We start from the raw sequence: 14,375 nt of genomic DNA, 5'->3' as shown, positions 1-14,375 counted from the left end.
CTTAAAATACAAATAAAACTAAGAAAAAATTTACTGAAAGGACTAATAAAATTAATTATTAAAAAATCAAGTAAATCAAGAATATAATATTGAGTTGACAATAATATTGTTGAAACATTCATCCCCAATAATAATTATATTATTCATGTTCACATTGTCTTTCATTACACCTATATTTACTTTCTATATTTTTTAAACTAATCACACAAATTACCATAAATGAAAAATGGAATGCATGGTTATAACATTAGAGGCCAGACAGAGGGGTGGAATGTAAGTCCAACATTGTGTGGAGATGGAAACAAAGTATATCTTACACTACGAGAGAGCCACTAAATAGCAGAATTTTTCTTAGGGATCTGTAGCGATTTTAAATAACTGTAAAGTTAATCTTTAATAATTCGTCAATAGACATCTTTTAGGATGCGAGAATTAATTTTTGTGGTAGTTTTTAGTAATTATTGGTATAACTATCACAGATAAATTAATTTACGGTAGTTGTGTAACCGCCTCTATTTACTTATTGTTTTTTAAAAAATAAAATTACGACATGTGAGTTTTTTTCAAAACTGCGATGGTTACAAACCGTAGCAATTTTATTCTTGAGTTTTCAAAAAAATGCCACCACCTATAATGGTTTGTGTCATTTTTACTTACTATAAAAATCCTTATAAAACTTGTAATACATCTTGCATTAAAAATTATATCTGCAGTTAGATTGTATATCTTTTCTATATTCTCATTTATTTTTGTCATATAAACATTGGTGTTTCATTAAAAATAGAGCTGATATTATATTACTTTTTTTTTGCACTAGCCTACAAAATAATAAAACAAAGCCAAACTATAAAGATTTCAAACTAGCAAAGAGAAATACAAAGATAAGTAAAAATATTAACCTTCAAATGTGATTAAGCCTTCTCTATTTTTATGAAAACTCTTGAAGATTTAACGACAAAATTAGTCCAAAATCACCCCAAGTGTTCTCCGCAAGATCTCTTAATAAAAAATATATAATTACTCAGTTAAATCAAATAATCATATAAAAAGATTAATAAAGCAAAAACAGGAGATTACAAAATCCTATGAAACTCGGTAATTTAATAATCAAAATGTTATTTGTACACCAAAATCAACCACTAAAATCAGTCACTAATGTATTTGTGTATGAAAAGATGTGTGATTTAATTTATTTTCAATGTGTATTTATATTTCAACATTTATTTTATACTGGTGACTAACTTAGGTGGCTGATTTTGATGTATATGTAACATTACTCTTTAATAATTTATCATATGAAACTCAGCAATTTATAGAAATAGTAGTTACCTAAAACAGAGCACACTAGTTTAATAATACACCTCAAATTCTTTTCTTCTAATTCATAGGCCATGGAACAATCCTAAATCAAATGATGTTAAAAAATTAGTTATTTCACAACAAGCAAAAAGCATGATGCAGTTAAAATTAGATCTTGAAATTCTTATTCTACAACATCTGTCCAAGTTAAAATATTCTGCCAAACAAGATATGAACTAGAAGATTACATATAGTCACCCAAAAAGTAACAATCAACAAAATTAAAAAATTCAGAACAAGAAAATGTCATGTTAATAGCCTTTGATAAACTCATAGCAAAGTTGTAGTTCATTAGATAGAAACAAGCACCAAATATTAATTTCTAAACACCCAATTATCCAAATCATTCAATCAAGTAAATCTTCTTGTAGAACTTTAAAAACAATTTCTAGAAATATTTCAAATGAAATAAAGAGTGGTACCTCCAAAAAGCGTACATAGATGATAGGATTCTTTTTCGAGTCCCTTGCCAACACTTTATAGTAGTTATAATAAATAATTTAACATTTTATATTTACCACAAAATTATCTCTAATGAAAAGGACAAATAAAAAATACCGTTAAGAAAAAACTTTTAGGGAGATAAAAGACAACTATGATATATTAATGAGAGTAATTAAAGAAAACTATATATCCACTTGCCAAAAAAAAAAAATAAATGCATGGAGAGAAAGACTAGCACGAGAGAACATTTCCTAACACATAATGTATATTATTACCATCATATTTGTTTAAAACAACACAACAATTAAATGAAAAATGTGGTAAGCCTAAGTCTGCTATAAAATGTTTCATATTATATGAAAGGCTGAAAAAATTGAGTTGAGACAATGAGACTTGAAAGGTAAGAGTAGAAAGACAGGGATAAACAAGTGAGTATCAGATGTGATGAAAATGCTATGAGCTTCATTTGTTTGATTCAGGGTACGAAAGAAACTATTTAGATGCTTAGATTTATGAAGCTTTTTTCCTTTTCGTATAAATGCTAAGACCTCCATTACACGACAATGGTGCAGCAAACACCAAAAGCAACAATATTTATTGCTCCAGAACTTAACCTCATAACAAATTCAAAAGAAAAATTTTCAAAAAAAAAAGTATCTAGATTCATTTTATCTAAAATTCAAGACTTTAATAGTTCATTTACCGTCATACTCATTGATCATTCAAAAAAGTTGTTTTGAAGATAAACAAAGAATGTAAACAAAAATTGATAAGAAATTGCCAATTAACCATTGAATTGAATTTACTAACCAAATAGAAGCAGGGTAGATAACCAAACATAATTATGTTAATTGCATTAATTGTGTACACAAATAGTTCTCACCTTTATAAATTCAAAATGACTTCTTTCTTTGATGAGTAAAGTACAAGAGAGGCAAGGATACTAGTATACTAATATTTATCATTATATGCAGCAACAACATTATACATCTGATCTAGAACCTACAAGAATTCCAAAGATAGAATATTACATGAGGCACTTGTTGCAGAAAACATGATGAGAAATCTAGAATACTTATACATGAAATTATAATTAAAATAGATGAAAATTTTTATTTTAAGATACTTCCAATCACATTCTGACTTGATACATTTGTTGCAAATTAAACTTAAATAGCTATTAAAAGAAGCAAGATAAACACGTCTCTGTAAAGAAATTCATGCTTGATTTTCTACCATAAAGTATAGCAGTTTTTGACATATATAGCTTTGAACAACAAGATTATACTCACCTTTTTCTAAGAGATCTTAACAAAATATTTATTAGGTTCGTAAACCTTAGCTTCAAACCAAATAGATTACAAGCATTACAATCTTAAGACTGAAAGTAGAAAATGAGGCACACGAACGTTACGAAATATACTAGGATTGAAGCATTTCATCAAACATCGGTTGAGAAAAATATTCTGTTAACACAATCATGTCCCAGTAGATTTCAACACAACAATCATTTAGCTAAAATAGAAATTGAACTTGTAACAAACACACTCGCGTTATAATTAGTGATAAATTTCAAGCCATTCACCTCATTTTATTAGCTACTCTAGCAATGTGAAAAATGGAATCAAAGACCTAGGAAGAAAAAGAAGAAAGAAAAAAAAATAAAACAGAGATCCAAATAAAGAAAGGTAGGAAGAAGGGGCAAAACGCCAAAACCAGTGATGGATGGTGACAGTGAAAGGTTGGCGGCGACAGAGATGGAGGCGACATAAGTAGGATACTCGTGCAGCTACAGCAGATTAGAACAACACACGTGTAGAACGAAGGAGACGATGAACAGATCCGGAGGAAGAGATGAAACAGAGGAGCACAACATCGGCAAAGGCAGAAGCAATGCCAACAGATGTTTAGGGACAGAGGTTGAAGAGTTAATGATCAAGAACGATGGTGAAAGAACTCGTGAGTAGATACAATGAGTGAAAGTGAAAAATAGAATTAGACAGACAAGGGTATTAGGGCAAGTTGAAGTTGAACCCTTGATTGGTTAAAAAGCCAAATTAGTGGCGGATTCTGTGCAAATTGTCGCAAAATTAGAATCATACAGTTGTTCTTCCCAAAACCGTAGCCCTGACCACTGTAAACTAGAAAGATAATGGCCATTGTCAATATGGCTGCTAATAATCCGCAACTATCTTGTGCTTCTGTTGTATAGTTTTTATAAGGATAAAAAAACTGAGGTATGAAATCAAAGAGTATAATATAATATGATATTACATATAGTTAATTTGAATTTAATGAACAATGATAATTTGTTGTGTAATCTCACTACAAAAAAAAATGTTGAGTACCATCGGATTTACTGGCAGAAACAATCATGAGACTCAACTTGATACTTACCCCGTGCCGCCATCAGGCCAAATATTCAACCGTACGATGGGAGGTGGTGGTGGGGCATAGCTGCTGCCTCACTACCATGGATGGACTCTGGAGCCATGGCATCCATTGCTGGAGGCGACGTCGATGTGGATGCGGGCTGCTGAGCGGTAGGAGGCGGAGGGGTCACCGTAGACAAAGACACGTAGTTAGAGTTAGGGACCATGATGAACGGCTGGTCTGCTAAACCCGCAACATGTGGCGTCACCGAGGAGGTCGGAGTAGAGGAAGAGGAGCTAGAAGTCTCAGGAAACCCTCCCTTTACCCCAACCACGACTACGACCACGACCAGCAGTTTGATCCTCAGCACCTTTACCTGTCAACATGTCTGCAAATATCAAATTATTAAACAATCTTAGCAACAATTTATCAGCAAAACAGTCATCAACGCAGCAATTAACACAATTAGACGATTTCAAACACTTCAACCTTTCAAAATTTAATGTGTATTGTATCTAACCTAACTTAATCAACCTAAATCCACTAAGATTAGAAAACTAAACTAAACTAACTTTCAAACTGAATGAAAATTAAAATTGAAATTCTAATCGAACCTAAACTAAATTAAACTAAAATTAAACAAATCAAATTCCCTAGGGTTAAGTGCAACAAACTTGCAATATTAGGTAAAAAATCTCAAACATTCAAAATTTAAAAACGTCGGTCAATGAAAAAACAAATCAAATTCCATTCATGCAAATAGTCAAAACAAGAGGAGAACAATAAATGATTTCAAGTGATTGACCAAAATTTTTAATAAAAAGCTTTTTGAGATATATTTACAAACATTTAGCATGCAAAGTCATAAACAACATAATTTAGCATTAACAAGTAATCTATGCAACACCAATTCACAAAATTCAACATCAACGACACCAAAAAAAAGGCAGCAGCGTTGATCATAAATTCATTAGACAACAATCTAATTAATTCAAAATAGCAAAACAAGAAAACAACAATAAACACAGTGAATGAGCACAATCAAACAATTAACCAAATAAACTCAGCAGTAATTTCATTAATTCAATCAACAAAATCAGAATAGTTCCAGACACTTTCAACAACAATTCAGAACCTATAAATCTAAACTAAACTATCCTAACTACCTAAATCCAGTAAAACAGGAAATTAAACTAACTAAACTAATTAAACCAATCTAATGAACGAAAACTAACTAACAGGATTTGAAAAAAAATAGAGTTCAAACAAAAAACATTCAATGCAGGGTGTAGAAAGCAACGAAGAAGGATGGAGGAAGGCGACGACACTATGTTGTTGCCGGCGCTAGAGGTGGCGGTTCTAAGCCGCCGGAGCAGGGAGCTGGACTACGGTTGCCTTGTTCTACTTGGTTCTAGCTCAGAGAGAAGAGGGCGAGCTGTAGGCTATGGGCTGAGAAGAACGAAAGGAGAAGGAGGAAAGGAATGCGGCGGCACTGAGAGGGAGGGGAAGAAGGAGAAGAAGGAGGCTTGGCGGTGGGGGTTGCCGACGACGAAGAGGGGGTGGCGACAATGGTGGTCTCGGCAGCGGCAGAGGACGGTGATGGCAGCTGGAACGCAAGGGAGAAAGACGGATGGTGGTGATGGTGATGAGGGTTCGAATGAGGGGGAAGGGGTTTGTGATTTAAATTTATGCCATTTTTACCGTCGAATTTACCATTGAAAAAACGTTGCGGGTCACTAAAATACATCGTTTCACTAAATTGAGTTACCATCGGACTAATTCAACAGTAAACCTAATGGTAAAGGACGCACCACTTTAATTTATTTTCCTCCAAAAATTACCAATGGATTTAACGTTGGAAAATAGAATCCGTCGGCAGTTAAAAAACCTTACGAATTCGACGTGGTTACTGCTGGTAAATCCGATGATAAATTCGCCGCTACTCTAAGACGTTAAATTCGATGGTAAATACGATGTTACTCAACATTTTTCTTGTAGTGTCTAATGTTAAATTTAATTAATCCTGATCTAGTAATTTTTTGCCCTATCGAATTAAATATAAAGATATTATGTCAAAAATTGGCAACACCTTTTATTTTTGGATCTTTGACTTAGTTTTAAGAGAAAAGGACAAATAGGTCCCTGACCTTTTGTCCCGCGGACATTTTCGTCCCTGACCATTGAAAAATACTTTTAAGTCCCTGACCTTCACAAAACTTGGACGGATCAGTCCCTCCGTCCAAATGCCTCTGTCAGGGACTGATCCGTCCAAATGCCTCCGTCAGGGACTGATCCGTCCAAGTTTTATGAAGGTCAGGGACTTAAAAGTATTTTTCAATGGTTAGGGACGAAAATGTCCGCGGGACAAAAAGTCAGGGATAATGGTTTATTGGTTTTCAACATTCATATTAGTTTCAGTACTAGAATTTTTTGGATTATCGACAGATGTTAGCAACTAATTTTTTCGTCATTAGCGACGAATTTAGTCAAAATAATGATGGAAAAATAGGTAGACAAACTTGTATTAAAGTTTAGCGACAAATAAACATTTTGGTTGATGTATTCTTGCGCCATATGGTGGAAAGTTTAGACATATTTAGATAATTGACAAATTGAATTAAAAAATTAATGTTATGAAACTAAAGCCCGTAATAGTGGTAGATTTGTTTCAAAAATTAACGACGTAATTTTAAATTTTTGTTGCTAAAATTCCATCACTAATATGGTTAAAAAGATAATTAAATTAGTTTGTAATATATGAGCTTAATTATTAAGATTTTTCGGTCGTTTTTGGTCAATTTTTCGAATATTGTACATAATTGAAATAAAAATTCAAATAATAGGAAGTAAGGAAATTTGGAGAATTTAATTTGAATAATTAAAATTGGAGTTTAACTTTATAAATGGAGAGATATTATTATATCATTTAAAAATCTAAATCAAAGTAATTATTTAAATTCATTGGCGAGTTAATAAGTAAAATTTTACAACTTTTCTACATAATTTTTAATCAATTATATCAATTTTTATTACTCAATATACCCTTAATTTTCTTAAATCATTAATACTAACCTGACCCTAAATGCTTAAATTTATCCCCTCACACCCAAATTTACTCAATTTACTCTTCTCCTTCATTGCGTTCCATGATCGTTGTGTCGCAGTCAAAGCTATTGGAGCCGGCCAGACCCACCCTAGCTTGTTCTGGCTCTGATGCTTCTCCCTTTTTTCCTTTATGGAGTGAATACTGAATAAGGGTGTGGGGTCACTGCACGCATTTTAGATTGGTCCTCAATGAAATTGGCCTTATGTTGGGTTGATTGTAAGCCTTTTGCAATTTAATGTTCGTCACCAAAAATTAAATTTATTATTTATTTATTTATGAAGAATGTTAGGGGACTAATAACTTTTGTGATTTGTAGCTATCAAATAGTCATCAATAATATTTTTAATGGTGTGAAATTTCATCCAATAATATTATTCATTTTTTTTTATTAGTTATATACTAGGCAGAATTTAATAAAGTTGCTGGCCCTAGATTTTTTTTAGTATTAATATGTGATGGAGGTTAGGAGCATTCTCATTAACACGTGCGGATTAAAAATCAAATGGACCTTTAATTATGAGAAATATATTAACTTATTTTTAATGTGTCCGGAAGAATGGAAAGAAGAGTATGATACAATTGGTGCATTGAACTTGTTACAATTTATCTAGAATAAAAAAATGTTGGCATAAATTGTTAGTAATTAGTTCTGGTCGTTATATTTTTTATTTTATCATTATTATCAATAAATTGTGTAACGAGATTTATGTTGTAAAATTTATTTATATTAAACAATTAATCCAATATAAATTGATGCATGGTGATATAACTATACTATGTGTATATTAAAATTAATTATTAGTATAAAATATATATTTAAATACAAAATAGAACAAAAAGATTAGATAATATTTCAGTTTTGGTAGGAACAAAAAGAAGTAGAGAGAAGGATATACTGAATTAAATAGAGTATTATACAGGTCAAAAACTCAAAGAGAACTAAACTTTAAAGATCTTAGAACTTTCAACCTAATAATGTTAGGTAAGCAAGGTTAGAAAGTTACAGATGAAACCTAACTAGCTAATTCACCAGGTCTACAAAAACAAGTATTTTCAGGTATTCTGACTTCTTAAAGACAGGAACTGGAATTAACCCCTCTTTGGGTTGGCGAAGCTTGTTGGAAGGTCGAAAGATTTTGAAAAAAGGAGTGAGATAGAAGGCGGATGACAGACAATCTGTGAGAACATGAGAGGACATTTAGATCAAAGATAAATCAGTCCTATTTAGTCAAATAGTTATAAATGTTAACTCAAAACTGATATGAATTAATCAACTCATAATCGCAAATCGACAATAAAATTAACAGCTCAGAATAGAACAGTTTAATGTCTACTTTACAGACCATTCTTCAGACAAAATTAAAAAAAAATAACAAAATTATCTGAACCAAAAAAAAAAAAAATTACTCAATGACTTTAGGAAATGCCTTACCTCATTAATTTTATCACCCTCCATTTGATTTGATGCCTCTATAATGCCAGCAGAAATAACTTTGGAGATTTGTTTGGAACATGAAAATACAACCCACCAAAATCAGAGTTTTCTTGTGAAAAATAATATATAAAAGCTTACCGGTAAATCAACGAATTCATGAAAGAATCTTCATGACTTTTGAATTTGTCGAAGATTCAACCAAGCCGAGAAATCTTTTAGTTGTATGTCTGATTTTGCTTGTAAAAAATCTCAATTTTGCCATTGTATGAGGTCTAACGTGGACCCAAAACCCTTTTTATTTAATAAAAACTATTTTTGATAAAAAAAAAATAGAACCAACATGAATTTTTGTTCACGTCATTTAAAATACAATAGAAGTTTTAGAATAATGTGCCGGGGCACGCATATCACCGACTTTCCCCCTTGTATTTATCCGCCTCTGGTTATTAAGAATAAAAAGACTCCTAGAAGAATTAATAAAGTGATGTTCGAATAAATATCTTTATTAAAGATATTTCAACACATAATTAAAAGGTACTGATACAATAATAGTAACAGTAGGGTTAAGAGGTCAACATATTTTATAATTTATAGTCATTAATTAATTATTATTATTATTTATTTTAATAGTGTAAAATTATATTTAATAATATAAAATTATATTTTTTATTAATTAAATATCGGCTAATTTTAATAAAAATATTGTCTCTTTAGACACATAATGTCATGATAAAGTTTAAGATGTTATATTTAATAGTGTTTGTATAATATTTTAGAATATTTGAAATTATTGTTTTAGATTATTCTAAACTATTTTAGAATATTTTAAAAGGTATGTGAAATATTTTAAAAAATTATAGAGTATTCTAAAAATGTATAAACCTATATAAAAATATAAAAAATAATATAAAATAATTTAAAATATTTAAAAAATAATAATACTAAAAAATAAAAAAATAATCAAAATTTATCTTATTTAATATTTATTAATTATTACGAACTCAACCCATAATTACAATAGGGAGACAAAAAATCAATTGCAATTTGAAATAGGGAGACAAAAAATCAATTGCAGAACTTGCAATAATTGAAGAGCGCATTTCATTTGCTGGTATCCGTATGAGTTTGACACTTTGACTACAGTGCCGTAAAAAAATTAATTATTTTATTATATTAAAAAATACATAAAATAATATAATAATTATATATGTATATAAATAATTAGTTTAGTGGCTAATTTTTTGTGTTTACGTAATATTTTGATAAAAAAAAATAATAACATTGATTAAAATTTATAATATCAATAATGTTACATAAAAAAAAATCACCGTTCAGAAATATATAGAGTAAAGTATCGTTTTTGTCCCTAATATTTGGGGTAAATCTTATTTGTGTCTCTAACGTTTAAATTGTCCTATTTGTATCCCTAACATTTGTAAAAGTGATTCAATGTTATTCTGCCATCAATTACACATCATGAGAGCTTTAGTTTGAGTTTTAAAAATCTCTTCTTGAAGTTAGAATACACAAAGGTCTGGGATAGAATCGATGATCTACTCCAAAAAATAGCTCATCAAATGTTGAAACTAACTCCTACAACATTTACATAATTCACTTTTCTAGGAAAATAATTGAATCTAAACACAAATAGTTGGTATAATATTAAAATCGAACACATCCAAATGAGACCTAATTGAGAATGAATACATCCAAGTGAGAATAATTGAAAAATATAATCTGATTTGTTAGTATAATTGATAGTAGGATAACATTGAATCACTTTTATAAACGTTAAGGATACAAATAGGACGATTTAAACGTTAGAGACACAAATAGGACTTACCCCAAATGTTGGGACAAAAACAATACTTTACTCGAAATATATATTTAGTCTTCATACTAAAGTTGAATTAACTATTTTGTTATGAAATGTTTGATTATCTTATTAGTAGTTGAATTTTTCGTTAGAAGAATGTGTGAAATAGTATATTTGAATATATACAAATAAATGTTTTAGATTATTTTTAATATTTCTGAAGCATTTTTGTTAAAATATATTGGCAAAACTCAACATTTGTTTAGGGTTGCTCTTGGATTTTATTTTCATTTTTTATTTTTATTTTAGGTGTTTTCTATGTATTTTAAGAATTTTGATGAAGAGAAAAAACAGTTTGGTTTTACTATTTTAAAATTTTTCAACCATAAAAGTTTAGTAAATAAAAAAAAGAAATCATGCCCTTCTTAATTTTCTTCACTTATGTACCAATAGTATTCTACATGATATATATGCATCGTTTTCTCATGACTGGTTTCGTTTTGCAACTTCTTTTACTTAATTTTGTTTTGCAACTTGTTTAACTTGAGATGATCATTTAGAGGTTGTTTGAAATGTTAGAAATTAAAATTTATTCAAGAAATAATTTTTTTTCTTGTTTTAGAACAAGTAAAAGTGAATGATTTAAATTTTTTTGAAAATTTTAATTTTAATTTTCTTTTATTTTTATAAATCAGACTAAAAGGGGTCTAATTTTAAATTCATTCTCGTACTCTTTAAATTTAAATTCTATTCTATTAATATATCATAATCATTTCAAATCATAGAATTAAGTTTTAAATAAAAATTATTTTTTTCTTAAAAAAAATAAAATTTTTTTCTCATATTAAATGTTTTTCAAACAAACTCTTAAATATCTTAAACACCAACTTAATTCTTTAATTTATGGGTTAGCTTACATGACATTGTTTTTATTAGATAAATAAAAATCTTCTTTTGATAAAAAAGAAAGTATTTTATTTTTTGTGAATTTTGTTATGCATATAATTGGATAAATTTTTTTGGTAAAATGACCCAAAATTCATAACCCTAAACTTTAAATATATAATTATCAAAAAGTGGTGGTGTATTTTTCTACAATATAATAAGGATGAAGAAAATATTTTATGATTTTTCTTTTACTTGTTTGTTTGAATCTTTCCTAATTTAATTTTTTTATAAAAAATTATTTGAATCTAATAGATTAGTATTGGAATCAATGATTCGATGATGAATAATATCACAAAGTATTCTTTAACAGTTTTCGATTTAGTAGAAATTAGTTCCTAACAAAAAGAGAAAAAGTAGGGGTTTTTTAATGCATTCAACATTATTGAAAATCTAAAATTTTGGCAAAAAGTTTTTATTTTTTGATTCTTAATATGCACATTAATTATTCGTTAGTATTTATTGTTACCTTAATGCCAATATCTTTTAAACAGAGAAGCAACGGTGTCTTTTATTAATTAGTAAAAGAAAAATGAGTAATTTTATATTATTAAATATAATTTTATATTATTAAAAATATTAATAATAATTAATTAATAACTACAAATTAAATCACAAAATTTACTAATTTTCTAATACTCTTCTTTATATATATATATATATATATATTCTCTAATGAATCCAATAGCTATATTAAATATATGACCTATATATTATTTATTAAGTATATTTAATCTCAACTATTTAAATCAATCTAATAATTATAAATATATTTTTTATATTTTTGTATAAAAATTTCATTCTCATAAAACGTATATTTATTGTTTAATTAACTTTACAATAAATATTTTTTATTTGTCATCCATCGATCTAAAATATAAATGGGTCAGATTGGTTTGATTTAAGCAAAAAATATATGTAAACCAAATAAAATTAACTTTAGCCTTGTCAAATATTACGAATATTTATATTTTGAACTCTGATATCCAGATTGGAATAATAAGTATTTTAACATACTCTTACTCTTCTTTAAGAGTCAATCGTTACTCAATTTATTTATTTAATTCTTGAAAAGCAAAAGCCTTGGGGCTTTCATCATCAGGCTTTTAATTAACACATGCATCATAGATCGAATACAATATAAATGAAATAAAAGAAAAATCAAGTCAATCAAATAAAAGAAAAAAAGAAAATAATCAATAAGCACGAGATAATAATCACAAATTCAAACTTGGCAATACAATTATTCAATACAAACAAGCTAAGTTATATACTAAGGAATAAAATAATATAATATAAATAATTAAAAACTCAGTTACAGTTAATTTTATATAAATTAATAGTTGAAAATCATTAAACGATTTTGATAGATTTTATCTCACAATTTTCAACTATTAACTTTTATATGAAATAAAATTAACCGTAGATGAATTTTTTCATCGTATAAATAAATATATATTCACTGCTTCTATATATTATTGTACTTTACGTATGCCGTATTTTAACATAATAATATTGATTTTGAATTGCCAATATGTAATAGAAAAATTCTTAGATGTGGCGGTTCAAAGGAGGAACACCGCCGGGCGCGGGCAGTGGTCCTCCCCATCCCCATCCCCAGCCTTCACCACCGGGTCCGGGCGGCGTTCCCCATCCCCATCCCCAGCCTCCACTCCATTTGCATCCTCCCAATCCGCCACCTTGACCTGTGCAATCACTTTCACTCTTCTCATTTAAACCATTATTAGTTCCTCCATTCATCACATCTGCATACATTATTTGAATAATTAATGAAAAATTAGATGATGTGTATTATCATCTTTCTTCTTTAAAAAAATTAGTAACGTATCAATAATAAATGTAACATTTTCTTTTATCATTTATTAAGACATGCAAATCCAAATATATATAGGTTGAAGCTTTACACACACCCAATTTAACTAATGACACACTTATTCAATTAAATTCATGCTTTTAAATGATTTATTAAGTAATGAATATGAAAATTAATGTAAATGATTATCTAATAAAATTTATATATTTAAATATTTTTTGAAATAATAATTTTAAAAATTAATTGCTTCTATTGATACAACAATATATAATTAGTTATTTGTATAAAAACTTTTTACATTAATAATACATGGAAATTAAATCCATGATTATTATTGTTCAATAATGATGAGAGATAGGATTAGGGGGAAAAGTAACACATAAACCTACCTGCTTTTGAATTAGAAGAAGATTCAAGGATGTCCCTGGCAGAGATAAGAAGAACCAGCACAAAGAGGCTTAGCACGAATAAAATATTTTTAGAAGTCATTTTTCGAGACAACACAAACTAATAACAAATGATAGATAGTGATGGACTATTTGATATGACTAGAATGCTTTATATAGAGGTTACAATATAAAGAAGGGTGGGTAAATAAATTAATAAACTACTACTGCATTTAATTTTTTGCTTACGAGTACTTTTAAATAATTATTTTATTTAGTGTCTTGTTAGGATCTCATCGCGCGGTCAACTCATTCTTGATTTTGTTTCACAATTTCTATAATAAATTGTAATATATAATTTATAAAGAGCACGCGTTTATTATTTATGATTTGAATAAAATCTCAAAATGAAAAAATATATTTAAACAAATCGTGAAAAAACATAGTATTTTATCATGCACGATGGCACCTTTCGAGATCTCAAAACGTTTGGACCATTAAATGATTTTATTATAAAATATATTTTTAAAATTTTTAATAACAGTTAAATATTTTTTATTTAATTTTAATTATAAATTAATTTTTTATATATTATTTAATTATAAAATTTATTTTTTATTTTATAAATTATTATTTTATCATTCATCTATCATGTTTATTAATAATAAAAAACAAAA

The 14,375-nt window shown here is 28.4% G+C and overlaps 1 long non-coding RNA gene across 1 annotated transcript; it reads right to left on the bottom strand.

Moving 5' to 3' along the window:
* Positions 1 to 12,692: 12,692 nt before the first annotated feature.
* On the bottom strand, positions 12,693 to 13,831 carry LOC112767345 (uncharacterized). Its single transcript, XR_011875748.1, has 2 exons — positions 13,702 to 13,831; positions 12,693 to 13,244 (listed from the first exon to the last, which is right to left on the bottom strand). It is a non-coding gene; the product is annotated as an uncharacterized lncRNA (long non-coding RNA).
* Between the last annotated feature and the right edge of the window lie 544 nt (positions 13,832 to 14,375).

The sequence above is a fragment of the Arachis hypogaea genome, chromosome 17 (assembly GCF_003086295.3).
Source record: "Arachis hypogaea cultivar Tifrunner chromosome 17, arahy.Tifrunner.gnm2.J5K5, whole genome shotgun sequence".
Classification (NCBI taxonomy): Eukaryota; Viridiplantae; Streptophyta; class Magnoliopsida; order Fabales; family Fabaceae; genus Arachis; species Arachis hypogaea.
The sequence above is the reverse complement of the archived record's forward strand: the minus strand, read 5'-3'. Positions and strand labels throughout refer to the sequence as shown.